This window comes from Tupaia chinensis, unplaced genomic scaffold, assembly GCF_000334495.1.
Source record: "Tupaia chinensis unplaced genomic scaffold, TupChi_1.0 Scaffold000369_1, whole genome shotgun sequence".
In the NCBI taxonomy this organism is placed as follows: Eukaryota; Metazoa; Chordata; class Mammalia; order Scandentia; family Tupaiidae; genus Tupaia; species Tupaia belangeri.
The window spans coordinates 1,296,717-1,310,133 of NW_006159866.1; the positions used below are offsets into that span (position 1 = coordinate 1,296,717).

Consider the following 13,417-nt stretch of genomic DNA (forward strand, 5'->3'; position numbering starts at 1 on the left):
TCCCCATTCATTAACTTACTAAGATAAATAATCCTACACAATAAGTACTATTATCATCGTTTTACAGAAAACTTCCCCAATGCCACATAGGATTCAAGCCTAACGTAGACCAATTTCAGAGCCCTAAAGTTTCTACTCTTTTTTTTTTTGGAGAGTTTTTTGCTATAGGGTGCATGCACTCGCCAGAAAGACAGAGACAGACAGATAGAAAGTGAGAAATCACCCCCCAGGGGGGATGGCCACGGCGCAATCCCTTCTCCTCCATTCTCCTCGGGATCTTGGGCACGCACACACACGCACCCAGCAAGAGTTTAAGCCACCAGGTCTGGGACTCGAACCGCAGCCAACTACATGGGAGTTCAGCGACATAGCTATTACACCAACTGCTGGTCCCAACAGTTTCTACTCTCAAAATGCTATGGTCTAATGCAGAAACAGGCGAGTTATATATAATACAATATGATGAGTACCATAATGAGAATGGGAGAATAGGATGTCCTGAAAGCACTTGAGGAATTTCTAGAGTCTCCGGAAAGGCTTTCAAAATGATACTTATGCTGGGGAATTGATGAGCTCTCGCCAGAGCTGGGCCTCTTCCTCAGCCAGCGCTCATCAAGGAGCAGACATGTTCAGCTTTAGCGCCAAGATCGTGAAGTCTAATGGTGAGAAGCCAGGCGAGTTCCAGTCGAGCATCTCCCAGGCTCTGCTGGAACTGAACTCAGACCTAAAGGCATAGCTCAAGAAGCTGAACATCACAGTGGCCAAGGAAATTGAAGTTAGTGGTGGTCAGAAAAATATCATCATCTTTGTTCCTGTCCCTCAACTGAAGTCCTTCCAGAAAATCCAAGTGCGGCTAGTACATGAGGGGAGTTGTTCAGTGGGAATCACATGGTCTTTATTGCTCAGAGGATAATTCTGCCTAAGCCAACTCAAAAAAAAGTACAAAAAATAAGCAAAAGCATCCCAATAGCCGCACTCTGACCGCTCTGCACAACACCATCCTGAAAGACTTGGTCTTCCCCAGTGAAATCATGGGCAAGAGCATCCATACAAAGCTGGATGGCAGCCGCTCATCAAGGTCCACCTGGACAAAGTCTAGTAGAACAATTGAAGCACAAGGTCGAAACTTTTTCTGGTGTCTATAAGAAGCTCACCAGCAAGGATGTTAATCTTTTGTTAAATTATTTTATTAAATTTTATTTATTCATTCATTCATTTTCACTTGACCAGAGAAAGTGAGAAAGCAAGCCACCAGGTCTGGGACTCCAACCATGGTCGGTCATATGGGAATATCCAGCACCTTAATCATCATGCCACCGGCTGGTCCCTACAAGGATGTAAATTCTGAATTCTCAGAATTTCATTTGTAAAGAAAATTACTAAATAAAGTACCCTAACTGTAATCTGTTTAAAAAAAAAAAAAAAGATGCCTATGCTAAGATCACAACTATGTGCCATCCATAACAGAGAGATTATCCAATCACACTCAAAAAATTATTGGGGGAACCAGCAGTTAGCGTAATGGCTATTTAGCTGGACTCCCACGTAGCCGACCGCGGTTCGCGTCCTAGACCCGGTGGCTTAAAACTCACGCCGGGCACGTGTGCGTGCGTGCCCAAGATCCCGAGAGGAGAATGGAGGAGAAGGGATTGCAGCGTGACCATGCCCTCTGGGGGGTGATTTCTCGCTTTCTGTCTCTATGTCTCTCTCTCTGTCTGTCTGGCGAGCGCACGCGCCCTATAGCGAAAACCTCTCCAAAAAAAAAAAAAAATTCTTGGTCAAAATGGTCAAGAATCATAACTCTAATGCCTTATATAAGCAAATAGCTTCTAGCTACAACTATATAGTAAATACTGTATTGAACTAGGTATATTATTTCATAAAATCTGTAGGTCCATGTGTGTCATATATACAAGAAAATTAAATCTAAAGTTATTCAAACCTCTTTGGAAATCATTAATTACAAATAAACAATTTGGTAACCATTATACTAGTAAACTGTTAAGTTTAACCTCTGATTTTCATGCTATTTCATACAGAAAATCTCTCTAATATAAAGACTTCACTGTCCTCAGGACCAGCAGATGGTGTAATGGCTATGTTGCTGGATTCCCGTGTAGTCAACAGCAGTTCGAGTCCCAGAGGAGAATGGAGAAGGGATTGCGACGTGGCCATCCCCCCCCCCCCCAGGGGTAATTTCTCACTTTCTGTCTCTCTGTCTCTGTCTTTCTGGTGAGCGCATGCACTCTGTAGCAAAAACCTCTCCAAAAAAATGTGTTTAATGCCCTCATTGTAATGGTTAATGTTAGGTGTCAAATAGAGAAAACTAAGGCATACGCAAATAGCTGATAAAGCATCATTTCTGGGTATATTCATGAAGGTATTTCTGGAAGAGATTGGCATTTCAATCAGTGGACTGATTAAGAAAAATCCTCTCTAGGGCCAGCAGATGGTGTAGCAGTTACGTCACTGGACTCCCACCTGGCTGACTGTGGTTCAAGTCCCAGACCTGGTGGCTTGAAAATCACACCAGGCATGCCCAAGATCCCAGGAGGAGAATGGAGGAGAAGGGATTGCTGTGTGGCCACCCGCATGGTGGGGAGGATGATTTCTCCCTTTCCCTTTCACTGTCCCCTCTCACCTACCGCAAGCGCACATGGCCCTAAGGCAAAAACCTCTTTTTTTTTTTTTTAAAAAAGGAACCAGCAGATGGTGTAATGATTACATTACTGGGCTCCCACATAGTCAACCCCAGTTCCAGTCCTGGACCTGGCAGCTTGAAACACTCCTAACGCATGTGTATGCCCAAAATTCCAAGAGTAAAATGAAGGAGAAGGAATTGAAGCATGGCTATGCCCCTGGAAGGTGATTTTTCTCTCTGTCTTCCTCTTTCTCTCTAGCGAGTACATGCACCCTATAGCAAAAATCTGTTAAAAAAAGAAGATGAGACCAGCAGTTAGCATAATGGCTATGTCGCTGGACTCCCATGTAGTCGACTGCAGTTCAAGTCCCGGACCCAGTGGCTTAAACTCACGCCGGGCGCGTGTGCATGCGTGCCCAAGATCCAGAGAGGAGAATAGAGGAGAAGGGATTGCGGCGTGGCCATACCCCCTGGGGGTGATTTCTCGCTTTCTATCTCTCTGTCTCTCTCTGTCTTTCTGGCAAGCACATGCGCCCTATAGCAAAAACCTCTCAAAAAAAAAGAAGAAAAACCCGCTCTTACCCACCGTGGGAAGGCAGCATCCAATTCACTGAGGGTCAGGGTAAACAGAAAGTGAACGTTAGGTAAATTCAATCACCCTCTGTCTTCTGGAGCCAGGACATCTCCAGCACTCAACTCTGAGACCTACATCAACAGCCTCCCAGGTTTTTTCAGGCTTTTGGCCTCAGGTTGAGAGTTACACCATCAGCTTCCCTGATTCTCAGGCCTTTGGAACTGAACTAAGTTATGCTACTGGTTTCCCTGGTTCTCCAGCTTGCAGATGGCCTATCATGGGACTTATCAGACTCCAAAATCACGTGAACCAATTCCCATAATAAATCCCCTCTCATATATCTACACCTATCAAATGATATATCTATATATCTATTGATTCTGTTTCTCTAGATAACCCTAATTCACATACTAATAACAATCTTTTTTTTTTGGAGAGGTTTTTGCAATAGGGCATGTTCACTCACCAGAGAGACAGAGAGACAGAAAGCAAGAAATCATCCCCCAATGGGGATGGCCACACCACAATCCCTTCTCCATTCTCCTCTCGGGATCATGGGTATGCATGCACATGCACCCAGGTGGGTTTTTTTTTTTTTGGAGAGGTTTTTGCTATAGGGCGTGTGCGCTTGCCAGACGGAGACAGACGGAGAGATAGAAAGCAAGAAATCACCCCCCCAGAGGGGATGGCCACGCCACAATCCCTTCTCCTCCATTCTCCTCTTGGCATCTTGGGCACACACGCACTTGGGCCCAGCGTGAGTTTAAGCCACCGGGTCCAGGACTTGAACCGTGGTCGACTACGTGGGAGTCCAGCGACATAGCCATTATGCTAACTGCTGGTCCCACTAATACCAATCTTATATTTAACCTTTTCTTAGTAACAGAAAGTAAGATAAACTTTCATTATATTCTATAGTACTATAAATTCAATTGATATCCTTCAAACTAATTAGGTCACCCAAGGATCTATCCCTTATACTACGGCTTATTTGAATATTTCCTCTCAAATACATATCTGTGTATGTATACAAACATATATATATTTACACATACACATGCATGTGCATAAACATGTATATGTAAAGCTTTTTTCCTATTTCTTCACTGCCATATGTTTTCAGCAATCTCACTGTCCTGTTATCAGTATGTATGTATATGGAAGCACTTCACTGCTTCTAAATGACTCCTCTTTCAAATCTGCTACAAGCTTAAAATCTACATGTATAATATATAAAATAAAAAATAAGTTGGGCTAGCAAATGGCATGAAAGTTAAGGCGGGTAGATCCCACATGGCCAACTGCATGGTTGGCCATGGGTCCTGAACCCGGCAGCTTGAAAAGCATACCAGGAACATGTGTGTGCATGCCCAAAATCCCAAGAAGAATGGAGAAGGGACTACTGCATGGCCATCCCCCTTTGGGAGTGATTTCTCACTTTCCCTCTCTTTCTCTCTCGAGGGAGCACATATGCACTGCAGAAAACAAAAACAAACAAACAAAAAAACTATAACTAAAATAAGCAAGCTCCCAGTGAGAACTTGAAGAGTTTTATTTATAAGAAATTTCTTATTAAAATGAAGCCTATTTGTGGACTTTTCCATTTTTTTTCCTTTAAAGAGAGATTTTTGCTTTAGGGCACATGTGGTAAGATAGAAAAAGAGAAATCACCCCCCTGGGGAAGTTGCCACACCCCAATCCCTTCTCCTCCATTCTCTTCTCTGGATTTTGAACATGTACGCACACGCACCCAGCCTGAGTTTTAAGTCACCAGGTCTGAAACTCAAACTGCAATCAACTATGTGGGAGTCCAGTGATGTAACCATTACGCCATCTGCTGGTCCCGCAGGCTTTTCCAATGTTTCAGAGATGAGCTGCCACAGGGTCTAAGTAGGTACTTACTACTTCAAGTATATTGTGATATAGTGATTTCTCACTTTCTCTCTCTCTCCCCTGTCTCTCACTAGTGAGCGCACATACCCTATAACAAGCACTTTTTAAAAAGAGAGAGATTAACAACAATAACTAATAATAAAATAAAATAATTATAACATACTATAATAAAAGTTATAAGAATGTGATCTCTCTCTCTCAAAATATCTTATTGTACAGTACTATACTCACCCATTTTCGAACCATAGAAAGTGAAACTGCACATGAGGGCTGACAACTATACAATAATGAATGAATGAGGTGTGATAGCAAATAGCTGCTGAATAACAAAATTATGTTAAAACAACCTCAGGAACCACAATGTCTGCTGGTATATGTATAGGTTCCCTTCAATGGTTGACTTTTCACTAAAGCAGAAATGTAATCTATTCAAAGTGTTATAGCAAGATAAATTTTACCACAGAGAAGTAAACTATTCAAAGAAACTCCTAACAACAATCTTTCAACTATTTGCATTTATATCATGCTTTTAGCAGAGAGCCTCAAATAACAAAAATAACACCTAGAAGCACAGAATAAACAATGTATGGCTTATCAAAAACTAGTGTTACATGTCTCTCACACCTTCAAAACTTAAAACCACAGGTTTGTATTATTTCTAAAAATAGTGTTTGTTATTTGCATCCTCTGTAAAAGTCCGATTTTAAAGTTCTATAATTTTGTGTACTGCTGATAGTGAGGACAGACTATGGGTATATATGTGAAGAAGAGGTGACACTCAGAAATTCTTCACTGACATATAAATAAATTCTATATTTGCCATTTACAACAGGCTCCTTTCCTGGAAATCTGGCATTTACAAAAACTCTCTTCGGGTCTGCATTAATCTCATATTTGTGACTACTTCACATGATAGTCTCCAAAAAGCCAGACCACTTGTTTTCAGTGGTTTGTCAGATGGGCTGTATTTTAAGATAGAAATGTATACAGAATTTAAATTAAAAACACGAACATCCCACTCTGAGCCAAAATAAAAATGGTGGTAGAATTTGGAAGGATTCTAATAACCTCAATTTGTGAAACCTATCGTGTCTCTAAAAGTGGGGGGGGAGGGGAGTTGGTGTTAACAAGATTAGCTACTTCATTCAGTGGTGTGAGGTATCTAGGGCACTGAACTCTTATCATGCTATATGCAGTGGGCTATCTTATGCAGCAGTTCATATGAAACTTCCAAAACCTAAAATGACAGTTTAAATATCACAAGTTTAAATAAATGAGGAAAACAATATGACAATGACACAGTTCGTATTTATTTTAGAACCAAGGGTCATCCCAAAAACTCTCTTAACCATCTAGAAATAACTCAGCTTCTTACCAACCAAGTAGTTATTTACTATAGCAACTTTATTACTACGATTTCCAAAATTTTCCGCACACTTCAGTAATGAGCTATTAAATAGTCCTGTATGTGTTGTTACCTGGACAACACTCTAAGACGGCTTTTACCTTAATGAACTGATGGGCCAAAAGAAGGAAGGCTTCTTCAAATCCACTGTGCTTCATTTTAATTAGAGGCAGTAAGTGTGAAATTATCCGCAGACCGAAAAGCTTAAGAACTGCCACTAGGGCTTCAGTTTGATTAACAGACACAATTTAACTGTCATTTATTTTCATTTCTATCCACCCAATTCCCCTATGGAACAATGCAAGTTTCATTTAGGACTTCAAGACATCTTCCGTCATACAGTCTCTCAGTCACAGAAATGTTGAAATCCAAGAACATTCTTGGAATGAGGAGCCTATCAATCCCTCACAACTGCATCTAGTATGAAATACCCTGCCTTGCTACCCTAAATTCTGAAAGCTAGTGAGCTTACCAGTACATCTGCATGAACTACCTTTCTACCTAAACAAAACTTTCTTTTGAAAATTAAGATCCAGACAGTTCTTTTTTTTTTCCTTTCTTTTTTAAGAGAGATTTTTGCTATCGGACACATGTACTCACCGAAGAGACAGAGAGACAGAAGCTAGAAATCACCTCCTGGGGAGATGGTTACACCACAATCCCTTCTACTCCATTCTCATTGTGCAATTTGGGGCACGCATGCACCCGTGCCCAGCGTGAGTTTTAAGCCACCCAGTCCAGGACTTGAACCATGGTTGACTATGTGAGAGTCCAGTGATGTAACCATTACGCCATCTGCTGGTCTCAAGATCCAGACATTTCTAAATCACATTTTAGAATGCACATTGAAAAAACTTTCAAAATTACTTCTTGCCTTCTACAGTCAATTTGATGCCATTTGGCAAAGCAAAAAAAAAAAAGAAAAGAAAAAGGCAGTATTTCCTTACAAAGAAAATATTTTCCCTTTCCAACAGTTTTAAGACTGGAAAATTCACAAATGTCTCTCTAATACTAATAAGTTTTCCTTTCTGCTTTTATTCTAAGGTTATTTAAGTGCTCTCTGGTCATAATCAGGAGCAAAGCATATAAGGCCTGTTTCATATTAAGAAGTAATAGGTGACTCCCGGAGGGACCAGCAGTTACTGTAATGGCTATGTCACTGGACTCCCACGTAGTCTACCGCGGTTCGAGTCCCGGACCCGGTGGCTTAAACTCACGCTGGGCATGTGTGCATGCATGCCCAAGATCCCAAGAGGAGAAAGGAGGAGAAGGGATTGCAGCATGGCCATCCCCCCTGGGGGGTGATTTCGCGTTTCCTGTCTCTACCGGGCTGTCTGGCGAGGGCACCCGTCTTGTAGCAAAAAAAAAAAAAAAACTCTCCAAAAAAAATAAAAGAAGTAATAGATGACTCCAGACATAAAAAAGAAAAAGATAAAAAGAAAAAAGAAAAGCTGACAAGCAGAAAAGAAAACTGGCATCTTGGGCTGTCAACCATCTGGTGCTGACTTTCTTACCTAGCTCTTTTGCCACTCACTTTTCCCAATCCATGCTTCTATGCTATGAATGAGGGTTCCCCAACCATCAGGCCACAGACCAACTACAGATCCATGGCCTATGAGGAATCTGGCTGCACAGCAGGAGGTAAACAGTGGGCAAGAAAGGGAAGCTTCTCTGTATTTACAGCTGCTCCCCATTGCTTGCATTACCACCTAAGTTTCGCCTTCTGTAAGATCAGCAGTGGCGTTAGATTCTGGAGCCCCGAGACAGGACCATCTAGTTGTAGGAAAACAAGTTCAGGGCTCCCACTGATTCTGCACTATGGTGAGCTGTATAATTATTTCATTAACATTACAATGTAATAATCATAGAAATTAAGTGCACAATATATGTAATGTACTTGAATCATCCTGAAATCATCCCTGCCCACTCAATTTTGTGGAATAACTGTCTTCCACAAAACTGGTTCCCAGTGCCAAAAAAGGTTGGGGACTGCTGCTTTGGATCACCATGCCTTCTGGCCTGGAAAGCTCTTTCTCTCCATACTAGTTGTCCTGTTTCCACATGTCCAAAACCTTACTCTTCTCCGAAGCACTGTTCAAATGGTACCTTCTCCCTTATCCTTACAACTGCATGTAATCTCTCTCTCCTCTCTAAACTCTTAAAGTGACTTACCTTTATTTCTTTACCACCCATTACTTTCAGCCTTATATTATCTTTGTTTCCATATTCAACACCAACATAATTGTGCATGAAGTCTGCAGGGTCAAGGTCTAAGCATTATTCATCTCTACTGAACTGCTTAACACAATGCCTTACACACACTAAGCATTCCAACTGAATTAAATGAATGACCTGAGTCAGAAAAGGAAAGAAGCCCACTACAAACAACTCCAAGTAAGAGGGCTTGAGCCCTGGTGAACACCAGGCTTTCAGAATGTTGACAGGCAAAGTTAGAAAGGTAGACTAAACCAGGTATTTCTTAAACCACAGGATATTACACAGTTAATAAACAGGGTGTAAAATTAATTTGAGTATCAAAATTCAGCATCTTTTTATATGAATGAAAATATTAATAGAATATAGTAAAGTGTATTATAGGCAGCGGTATGATACAAATGTTTAACTAGCTATCCAGAAAGGGTGGTGGAAGCCCTGAGTTATACGATCTGCTGATTTCCCTGGTATGGGGTCAGCCTTGTAGCCTAGTGGTAAAGAGAGCAAAATCCCACAGGGCCAAGGCATTTCCTACAACTTAAAAAGCATAATGAATGTAATATGAAAGGCATATCAGGCACATGTGCATGCATGCTCAAAATCATGACAGAGAAATGGAGAAGGGATCCAGCATGACCACACCCCTCCTTTTTCCCTCCTCCCCCCAACACACATGCCCTCTAGCAATTTAAAAAAAAAATTCTCCTCATGGCCAATTTCAAGTTACCAACAGGATGTCTCTGAACACAGTTAGGTGGGAAGATATATGCACATTTACTCTTACAAGTTAGTATGAGACAACTCAGCATAGCCATGAAAAGATAAGCATTGTTCCGTCGAGTTTTTCTTTCAACTTCATGTGAGTACACATGTGTTGAATCGAAATATAAAATATTTTTCTTACTGTGGGTCACAGCCAAGAGTTTAAATGTTCAGCTAAACAATTTCCTAGTTTCTTCTGTGTGTACTACACAATTAAATAAATCTTATTCTTGGTTACATATTTAGTCTCTTCACCACAATTCATATTTCTTTCCTCAAAATTATAATAATAGCTATCAATTGATATCACCAGAGAGCAAATTACAGGGAGTAAGAATTTGTTTCAAAACTATCAGCCAAGGACCAAGGTTTTCAGCCTTGACTCAGCACATGCCTACAAACAGCAAAGGCTCACTTAGCAAAGGGCTGGGGGTAAAGGAGGAAATCTACAGTATGAAAGAAAAATTAAGGTAGTTCTGGTATTTGTTCCCAATGTCCCCATCCTGAGAACCCAGGTACAGGGAAAAAAAAAAATGCAGTTTTAAAGCTAAATTTTTCATACATAATGCTTCCCAATCAAATTCTCCAACACAAGCTTCCATCCCTCAATGGGACCTCCATTACTAAGAATTACGATTTTGCTGGGACGAGCAGGTGGTATAGGGGTTAAGGTGCTGGATACCACATGGTTGACTGTGGTTTGAGTCCCAGACCAGGCAGCTTAAAAGTCACACTTGGCACATGCTTGTGCCCGCCCAAGATCCCAAGAGGAGAATGGAGAAGGGACTACAGTTTGGCCATCCCCCCCCCGGGGGGGGTGGGGTGATTTCTCACTTTCTGTCTCTGTCTCTCTGGTGAGCTTAAAAAGAAAAAATCTGCCATGGACTAGAGACATGTAGTACTTGTTGAATTCAGAATAGGCAAGGGAAAAAATAGCACAGCAAACAGTTGTTAGACTTGATATTCTGGGAAAAACAGACTTTTATTGAGAAAAAAAGTCTTATTTCAGCTTACTAAACTGGGTGAGGAGAGAAGTTTCTTGAATATATTTTTGGCTATACTATGTCTATCACAACAACACAGTCTGTAACCAGATTTTTCAAGAGTGTTTATTAAAGAATTGTATTTTCTATTTTTAAAGCTATTTAGAAAACAAGAAGGCTCAGAATTTCAAATACTCTAATAATCTTAGCTCAGATCTAACTCTAAATCAACTGAACGTATGCCTAGAAGTTTCCAAGGAAAATCCCCCAAAATTACACCAAGTTAACACCCAAAAATGACAAAAGAAGAGTTAGCATGAACATAAACTTCATACATTCAAACAATTATGGTAACCTATCTGTTGAATTAGAGCAATATGGAAAGTAAACGAAGTATAAAAAGGAGAATGCTGAGATACAAGTTCTGCTTAATTCCATTAACTTTTCTTTACTAGGGTCTACTGATGTCCACATACTTTATACCCAATTCAAATACTAACTATAAAGTCAAAGTTATTCAAACTATGAAAAGCTGGTAATCAAGTAAGAAATGTCTCTCCATAATTTCAATATTAAAACTCTCCTTAAAAATTGGTATTTGTTTTAACCATAACTCAGGTTCAAGTCTGTACTTTCTCTGCTTCTACTACTTGTTGTGCCAAATGCTCATAAAATTATCTCCACAAGAAATTCTTGACCTGTCTCTGAAGTATTGCAGCTGGAATAAACTTGGGTTGCTGGTCAACCTCAGATCCCATGGCTGACTGGTTTATATAAGGTAAGATTTACATTCAGGTAGCAATTCATTAAAACGTGTGAAAGAGAAGCAAAAAAAGCTCTACACCTGGGAATCTCATAGACTACAGCATCAACTTCACTCTCCAAACACCCTCTATCTAATCATAACCATCCTAGGGCCATCAGATGGCATAGTGGTTATGTCACTAGACACCCATGAGGTCAACCATGGTTGAAGCCTGAACCCAGTAGCTTGAAACTCACATCAGGCATGTGTGTGTAAGTGTCCAAGACCCGGGAGGAGAATGGAGGAGAAAGGATTGCAGCATGGCCATCCCCTGGGGGAAGACATTTCTCACTTTCCCTCTCACTGTCTCTGTCTCCCTCCACCCCCCCAGTGCCCACACCCTAAGGCAAAAACTTCTTTAAAAAAAAAAAAAAAAAAAAAAAAAAAAACCATCTCATCTCACTTGAAGACAATGGTAGGCTAAAATGTAGTCCCATTGTACACCCCCAACATAAGAAATTTTTGCTACTTTGCTCTACTCTCTTCAAAGTTAAGCTCCAGAAGCCAGGCTCTCCCCCACACATAATATTTTTACTTAGCACAATAGAATTCCTTCTCTTCAGTACTCCAAAAGAATGAATAAAAGGACTTTCAGCTTAATTGTTGTATCATCTGAGAGTTCAACTATATACAGTAATTGAGCAATTTCAGGTCTGGGCTAAATCAAAGAAAAAAAATTAAGTAGAAGTTTTTAAAGTCACAAATTTAAAACTAGGGAGTTTTAAAATTGAAAATTTCTATTTCCATGACTAATAAAATTCTGTCATTCAAAGAAAAACACCACAAGCACCAGTGGAAAGAGAAAATAATATTAATCATGAAAAATTATTAAAGAAACAAAAATTTTTAGACCATCATAACTGTAATATATAGAAAACCCTATGAAAACCTCCATACATTTACAGTCACACCTTTTTAGCTTGGCTTGTTGGTTTCACTATACTGGAACCTACCACTGTGTCTAACTTTTAGAGCACAATGTAGGCTATATAAGTTCACTTATAAGCCCTGCCCTATTTCTCCACTTCTCCCCAGACAACTTAATATATAATATCAGAGCACATCTTGAACTGATTTAGACACTAGTCTAACTCAGAGACTTAGCTAACTCCCCAAGAAAGTGACCACTTCATACAATTTAATTATAATGTATACATTAAATTCACCTGGTCAATTTCCTTTGCAGTCTCGTCAGTTTCATATGGGATGCACTACTGAGATAATGAGGAACTGGCCAGTTTCTCTGCAGTTCGCAGCTTGTGGACCAGTATTTTCTACAGGCAAAACCTACTTCCAATGTGACCACAAGCTAACTTCATATCCCTATCTTTTGACATCATAACTAATCCCTAAACCTTCTAATGCCCAAAATGCAGGCCTTGAAATCAGTTTCCGAACCATACTGAAATCTATCAGGCAAGCAAAAGTTTTTACCATTAATGTAATGAATGAGGTTGGCATTACAGAATTGAAGCTATTAATTCTGCAAATGACCATCTAAACTTTTACACATTTTCTAAGATAATCCTATCTCAGAGAGTCAAGAAGAGTACAAATGCACCTGGACGCACGGTCCTGGGATGAGAAACGAATCCTATCAGTTCCGCCCCCTTGCGCCGGGCCACCTCCCTCCCGCTGGCCGGTGGCCGCTTTCCACATGCTGACGCACTGCCCGGCCCTGCACCGTTGGCGACCAGTGCAAAGTACCAGCCCAGCTCAGAAACTTTGACTCAGTTATCAGGACACAGAGCACCCACAGCTGGGTGGGGGTCGGAGGGGTGTCTGTCATGGCCCCAGCAACTTTGAAACGGGACATTCCTTGCAGGTAGAGATTTGCCCAGGGCGCAGCCCATCCCAGAATGCAAAACCACAGCATCGACAGGAGCGGAGCAAAGTGCTCTGTGGAGGAAGGGGAAGGGCGAGGGCGAGACTCGGTCACGAACAGAAGCCTGTTAAGTGGCTAAGAAAACACCAACCTCACGCTTCCCGGACGCGGGCTGCAGGGCTGAGAGCCCGGTGGCAACTAGAGCGCGGCGGCGGCGACGATGTCAGGGGCTCTCCCGCCCGCCCCAGGTGAGGGGCGCCGACCCCGCCCGCCGGCCGCAAGGAGCCGCCCCCCGACAGAGCCGCGGCGGCCCAG

General features: G+C 41.3%; 2 pseudogenes; both read left to right on the top strand.

The window, feature by feature from the left end:
* The first annotated feature begins 625 nt into the window (after positions 1-625).
* Positions 626-13,006, top strand: LOC102482527 (40S ribosomal protein S7 pseudogene; annotated as a pseudogene).
* Positions 13,007-13,322: 316 nt separating this feature from the next.
* LOC102482965 (transcription initiation factor TFIID subunit 9-like) overlaps positions 13,323-13,417 on the top strand; it is a 51,772-nt pseudogene continuing 51,677 nt past the window's right edge.